Genomic DNA, 7461 nt, shown 5'->3' with positions numbered 1-7461 from the left:
AGAAAACAAGAACTCTGTCAAGGCTGTGTCAAGGCAATGACTAGGGAAATTAGGGGGAGCTAACTGGGCTGAAATGTACTCTCTACTGCTGCAACCAGAACCAGAGAATGTTTTGGAATCCAGAATTAAGAACCAAGTAGCCTAAAGTGATACCATATTGACCAAAAGCTGTCGAAGGGTCAGGGCCCTAGTTTCATCACCCAAATTTCCCAGTCTCTCTTTGCCAGTGGCAGCCCGTTTCACTGGAGACTTGTTAGCTAAGTAGCTCTCACGTGGTTCTAATTGATAACAAGTCAACAATTCTAGTTAGGACTCATCAGCAAATTGAATGTGCTGACCTTCCAAGGAGACTCAAGTTGTTGGTTGCAACATTATGCCCAAGCAATAGCTAGGACCTCTGGAAGTGCTGTAGTATAAAATGTCAAATATATGATACATATAGTATCCCTTTTCACTCCCCAAACACAGCAGAAAGAAAACATTGCTTGATGCGTTTAGCAAACCTCAGACTCTTTCTCAATACAGAGCTTCGTTTAGCCAGTACCAATCTGGTAAAGCCATTTCCATCTAGTCTAACCTTCTCTAAGTTTGATCTAATGAGAAAAGGCCCTCCTCTCCCTTAGGTCTTAGGCCAACAGTAGATGAGCAACTTTGATTCACCCAGTATGCCCAAACCAGGCTCTCAAATTCTGATACTTCTGCTGTCCTGCAACATTCCTCATGGCTGCTTTAGTCAAGGAACCAAGAAGTCAGTCTATGGGAGCCATCCTAGGATCATTCTCTGCAGAAGGAACAGTCCTATATGGTACATAATACAAGCTTTTAAATTAAGAATGATTTCCTTGGCTTACGCAAGGTGTTGAGGAGAAAAGGTTGATTCCACTCCCAACATTTGCCTCCCTACTGCCTTCTTCCAATAACATTGCTTCCCCCTCAATTAAGGAAGAAAATTTGGATCACAAGAGACACTAACAATCCCTTTCTTAACCATCCACCCCATTATGCAGCCAACACTGACAGTAGAGCAAATACCTCCTAAACCATTTGGGAGATGGCGGAATAATGGAAGAGATAAGGACTGACAATGCAAATACAACCACATCCAAATACAGAAGAAAATAACTTGAAAACTGTCAAATTTCAGTGGAAGTCACAGACAGTTTACTGAGGAGTTTCCCAGACTTCAGCCAGGAGTGAAGGGTTTAAAATAAGAAACTTGACCTGCTGGAGCTGGCCCATGCGCAGTGCTGATGCACACAAGGAGTGCCCTGCCACGCCGGGGTGTCCCCCACGTAGGGGAGCCCCACACGCAAGGAGTGTGCCCTGTAAGGAGAGCCGCCCAGCGCGAAAGAAAGTGCAGCCTGCCCAGGAATGGTACAGCACACACAGAGAGCTGACACAACAAGATGACACAACAAAAAGAAACACAGATTCCTGGTGCTGCTGCTAAGGATAGAAGCGGTCACAGAAGAGCACAGAGTGAATGGACACAGAGAGCAGACAACTAGCGGGGGGGGGGGGGGGGGGGGAAAGAAACATAGGGAAGACTGATTAACTCTCCATCCAACTCCATACCACTCAGAGAGAACCCAGAAGCAGCAGCTATCATTATCAACCTTGGGTCAAGGCTTCCTAGGCTGGAGAGAGGCTCCAGTTCTCAAGACTAGAAAAGATCCCCAGAACTAGGACACTGACTAAAGAACCCACTTTTCCCTCCCTTATCCACCAGTGACCCCAGGACCTGGGTTGAGATGTCCAGATGGAACTCCTGAGGCCAATGTGACCCTGTCCTGTCCATCTGACTACCCATACTCATTCATTCCATCTTTTAAGCAGTCTGATATTCCAGAAAATTAAAGGCTCAAAAAGTAGAAGACATGATTAGGACATGAGGCACATGCTACCTCTAGTTATAGTCTTTAAACTTCACAAGAGAACTCATATGGCTTTGACCATAAACTCTCTTTGTGTCTTTCCACCTTCCACTGTTTCAGCAAAAGAAGGAGAACAAGTGGGAAAGTGGTAAACAGCAGACAGTATGAACTCTGATGAAAAAATAGGACTCCATCTGCTATCTTTCTACAGGGCCCACACAGTGCCAAAGGACACTCAGACCTCCTCAGTGGACTAGACTTTTTGGGTTTGGCAGGTGATTTCCATGGCCCTGGTTCCTAAGCCATGTGAGCAATACTGCGGCTTTGACAGGAGAGGTGGCTTCAGGGAATCCTGGGCAAGCTGAAATCATGGGGGTACTTTTTTAGAGGTAAGAAGCTTTGCCACAAACAGCACAAGCACCCACCTTACTTGGGAAGCTTTCTCAAAACAGGGCTGCTTAAGCTTAGCTGGGCAGAACTAGAGAAACAGATTGGGTTAAGAAGGGAAAGGCATTTATCCAGAAGCTGTGAAACACTCTGAACAGACATTCTCAAGGTCTAGTTCCCAATTTAAATTTTTGCAGGGATGTTCGCCTGGAGACAGATGAGTCAAGATGGAAATTCAACATGAGACACAGACGCTCACGCAGAATCGTGGGGAGGTTCAGAGCTGTAGGAGCTTTTAAGAGGAACCAAAAGGGTGAGTTAGTCAGAAGACCACCTGGTACATAAAATATCTTCAATTAAAGCATCTGAGAGGTGTTACAGGGATACTGATGAAGGACGTCACCAGACACAATTCCCCGGCCCTCTCTTTCAGAACTAAGTCTCCCTGGGGCCAGATACAACTGGTCTGCCAGCAAAAAATGTGCCTGCTCCAAACCTGGCCTACCTTTCCATGTGTCACAGCCAGAGAGTGGCTGGGCCAGGACCAGCCGGTACCTATCATACCTTCCAAAGTTGGCAGTCACACATGCAGGATACAAAGGATAGGTAGAACAGAAGTCTGATTTATGCATGAGTCAGTTTGAGACTGTTTTCCCTCTTAACCATGAAGGGAAGCCAGAAGCAACACTAAGAGGCGGACATGGGGCCACCAGCCCCAAACAGCTGGAATCTGTTTAATAAAGAAAACGATTTGTTCTGGTGACTGAAAAGTATTTTTTTCTTGTAGAACTATGCCCTCCATAAACTACTCAGAAACTATAAGAAGTCGAGAACAATGGGCAATGAGAGGCAATCCTCTTTCTTCACTCAGGAACATGGTCCCTGAGGAGAGTGATGAGCTTGGCTGAGATATGCTGACCTTTCTGATGTGCTGAGACTTAGATGCTACACAGTCTAAATCAGACTTGACAAGTTGCAAGGCAGGCCTAAGGAGTCACAAATTGCTGATGAATTTAAGCCCTACAATCAGGTCAAGGACCATCCCTGATGAGCAAAAACTTGATGACACAGAACCAGTGAACAAATTCCTCAGGACTGCCAAGCCAAACAGGTTTTCAGCCTGTACTTCCAAAGACTGGGCCCCATTTCCATTCCAAGACCAAATGATTGAAAACTCATAATCAAAGCAGTCTACAGATCTACAGTGCTCTCACTTACCTGGCCAAAAGTCACAGCTCACAGATTTAGGAAAAAGGCTGGTCTTGAACTATACTGGTCCCAGTCCAATCCACAGAGTATACTGGCCATTTCTCAATCTCTCTATTTATTTATTTTTGGTTTTGTTTTGTTTTAAAAATACAGTTTAGTGAACTTTAACGTGGAAAATTCTCTCAATTTAAAGACAGCCAAGTGGTCATATGTTGAAGATTCTCTAATGGGAAACCAAAACTTGAAATTTCACAGAGAAGCAAACCTCTTATACTAAAAGCAAACTATCTAACTGGATTAAAATTGATCAAATGTTGCCTTCAGTTCTTTGTTGTTCTGAAATGTATCTTAGGGCTTAACCAAATCTAAAAAATTCTCTTGGTTTAGGCTCTTATTTCTAAAAGCTTTTGGAAGTATGTTCTAGCCAGGCACATGTGTCTTAGAACCCAATGATGGGACTGCAAAGACAAGATTTTTCCTGTAGCATCCCTATATACTGAAAAATATCTATTATGAGGCACTGAGTTATCAGAAAGCTATCTAACGCACAAAGAGGAAGAGAAGACTTAAGGCTGACCCATTCCTAGTTAGGGATCTCTGACAGAGAAACGGGGAAACATAGTAGGGAGAGAGGGCAGCTGGATACAGCAGAAGAGAGAGGTAGACTTAGCCTAGAAAGCAAGGAATGCTGAAGGCAAGCCTATTTATTGGTGTTGAAACTGCTATTTGGAGCACTAGGCTGCAAGCTACCCACACCAATCATATACAGAGTTGACACCTCTGCTCAGATACAGGATCCTTGCAATTCATATATTCTAATTATCCATGGAGTGACAGAATCCTCTGCAAAACCGTCTATCTCCTATCACATAAGTCATTCACCAAGTCTAATTTATTTTACCTTCTTATCTGTCAAATCTGTCCCCTTCTCAACAACACTTAGTCCAGGCTTCATTATTTCTCACTTGAGCTATTTTAAATATTTCTCCTCTCTTGCATTCCTTCCTCTAGAACCACCTCCTTCTCAATCCTCTCTATCCCCAATCTATTCTCCACAATTTAAAAGAGCAATATTTCTAAAATGTAAAAAATAATTTTTAAAAATCTTAGGGTGACTGTTCAGGAAAAAGTCCAAGTTGCTTAGCATAGTATCAAAATTATTTTTTTGTTCTATGTCTGATGGGATCCAGATTCCCAATTCCCTAAATTTGAATTAATGTACCATCTCATCCTTTCTATTTCTAGGTGGTGCTGTCTAGAGTACCATTAAAATGTAAACACCAGGATGGTTAGGAGACTAGAAACCATATCAAGTGCTTGTCAAAAAACAAAACTTGGAACCAAAATAGTAAAAACTCCTTTGATACCAAAACAGTCAAAACCACTTTGATACCTATCATAATTTTACCAAAACAAAACAAAAAAACACCAACCAAAAAATTCCAGGGAGCAGATGTGACTCAAGTGGTTGAGCACCTGCTTTCTACATGGGAGGTCCTGGCTTGGATCCCTGATACCTCCTAAAAACAAAATCAAACAACAAGTAAACAAATGAAGAGGCCAACTCAGGGAAGCTGATGTGGTTCAGTGGTTGAGCACCAGCTTCCCACATACTAGGCCTGGGTTCAATCACTGGCCCTGGTACCTCAAATAAATAAATAAAATAAAATAAAAATACTCCAAATACCTACTAAATACCGAGGTGTTATGCCAGGCATAATGAAAAGCCAAGATGACCTTAGGAAGTTCACAACCTAATGTCAGAGAAATTATGGCATGGGCATTATTATACCCACATTACATATTCTGAATAAGAGGAGTAGCAGATTTTAGGCTTGGATGACTCGTAGTACTATTTATGAGACAGGACATCAGAAAAGAAGGAGGAGGAGAAAGAAAAGATGATGAGCACATTTTGAACACATTATGTTTGGGGTGTCTACAGGATATCTAGGTAGCAATACCCTTCGGTATTGCCTGGATATACAAGTCTGGATCATGAAAAAGAACTGAGATAGAGATAGAAATTTGGGATTCATCATTGGACAGGTGGTAATGACATGGGCAAGATTATCTAGAGAAGAGAATAAAGTGGAAAACAGAGTCCTGAGAAACACCAAGTTTAAAGGGACAAGCAAAGAAAGAGAAATGAAGTGAAGAAGACCAATAAGGGAGAATGTTTTAGGGAGGAACTGTCAACAATTTTTATCTCACCTGTCACAAAGAGATGCTCCAGGATGTTGGTTTTCACCTAGAATACCCTTTCTAACTTGTCATATTTGGCTATTTATATTTGAATGTCTTCAGGTGTGGACTAAATAAACATATTTCTTTAGCATGCTTGAAGATGACAACCAGCATATGAAAGCAGTAGCCTAAGGAATTGAAGAAGATTATTTGTTACAATTTACCTTTTCCTTTTGTTTTCAAGAAGTCTTATTTTATACACTATGATTGTACTTAAGGACTTGCCTGTTTTGGAATAGGTGGTAAAGCTGAGCTGTACTGCATACAGAATGAACTCAACTTTCTGCTTGCAAGAAATCATGGATCTCCCTAATTATATATGCTTGTAAACGAAGAGGACAAGTTAACCCTTGATTTCTATTTCCCTAAGCTCATAATATTTTATTTCTTGGACATTTCCTGATACTTAATAACAATTGCTAACTTAATATTCCTCTTTCAAGACTTCTTTGCTGACTGCTCTAACCCAAAGGGATTGTTCCCTACTTTAAATTCCTATGGCAACTATTTTCTGTTACAAATGTTTACCAATCCTTTTGTGACCAGTTATCTATGGTCTTATAATACCATTTCATACTTTTAAGGATTCATTCCAATTTAACTGACTGCCTACTACGTATCAGGATCTATATACAAAGAATTGGCAATCACTTCCTGACCTCAAGTGCAACCTAGCAAAGAAGTTAAAGCCTATTAAATGCAAAGAAAATGCAAGTAGAAAAAGGAAGGCACAAGAGAATACAGTGGCCAAGAATAGAATCTCTGAAAAATTTGGTTTTTCTACCTTCATGTACTAAGTCCCCAAAGCACGTTAGGCAGAGAAGATACTCGAGGTAAATGCCCAAACTTAATACCTACAACTTCAGACCGAAATCCCTGTATGACCTTTTGCTTTGATAAGCCCAGTTTGGCCACAGATAACTCTTTCACAGAAGACTAATTAATGGAAATCAGGAAAGGCTTGGTGGAAGAGGTGATATTTGTGTTTGATCCTGAAGGATGGATGATTTGGATATGCAAAAACTGAAGAAAAGGAAGGGTCTAGTGACAAGTTTTTTAATGGGCTTTTAATGTCGGGTTTAACTGCAGAACTCAGGCCCTGGGACTCGCCAAGATAAGAGCTTATTCATGGCTAACTCCTAAGACCTTTGTAAAGTAGGCAAAAGAAAGGTCTCTAGCCAGTCCCTTTCCTAGGGTCAGTCCAGCTTGAGTGTTTGGTCTGGCAGCTGGACCCAGATGCTCTCAAGATCTCTAAGGCTCTGGGGACACCCAGAAACATACGGCTCCTGATCCCCAGAACATGGGGACAGTGAGCAGGACTCCCGGATTTCCAGGATGTTGGCCCAGTGAGCAATCCATTCAGTCAGGTCTAGCGGTAGGATGCCATCCAGACTGACGAATGCATTTTATCCTTCCCTAGGATAATGGGTGGCTCTTCCAGAATTCGAGCAAACTCTCTACTAGGATGCCTTCTCAGAAATTGGGTCAACCTGCCTACTGATAGTCTAAAAAGACAGAGGCTATTCTTTTCTTGCCATACCACAGTATGGCCAAGAGTGGGCTCTGTATGAGACCCTGAATTCCAGTTAAACCTGTGTAAGAGAGAAGGAGAGGACAGACAGATCTGAGGGCCAGAGACTATGTGGCCACGTTACCTTTTAAAGGGATGAGGGAATACACTCCATTTACTAAACATTTCCCCTGTAGAATAAGGAACTTCCTCACGTGCCATCAATTAAAAAGG

General features: G+C 42.0%; 1 protein-coding gene across 5 annotated transcripts in view; it reads right to left on the bottom strand.

Annotated features, from left to right (window-relative positions):
- UNC13B (unc-13 homolog B) overlaps nucleotides 1–7461 on the bottom strand; it is a 293983-nt gene that overhangs the window by 73085 nt on the left and 213437 nt on the right. The window lies entirely within an intron of this gene.

This window comes from Dasypus novemcinctus, chromosome 8 (genome assembly GCF_030445035.2).
Source record: "Dasypus novemcinctus isolate mDasNov1 chromosome 8, mDasNov1.1.hap2, whole genome shotgun sequence".
In the NCBI taxonomy this organism is placed as follows: domain Eukaryota; kingdom Metazoa; phylum Chordata; class Mammalia; order Cingulata; family Dasypodidae; genus Dasypus; species Dasypus novemcinctus.
This window is presented reverse-complemented; position numbering and strand designations above follow the sequence as displayed.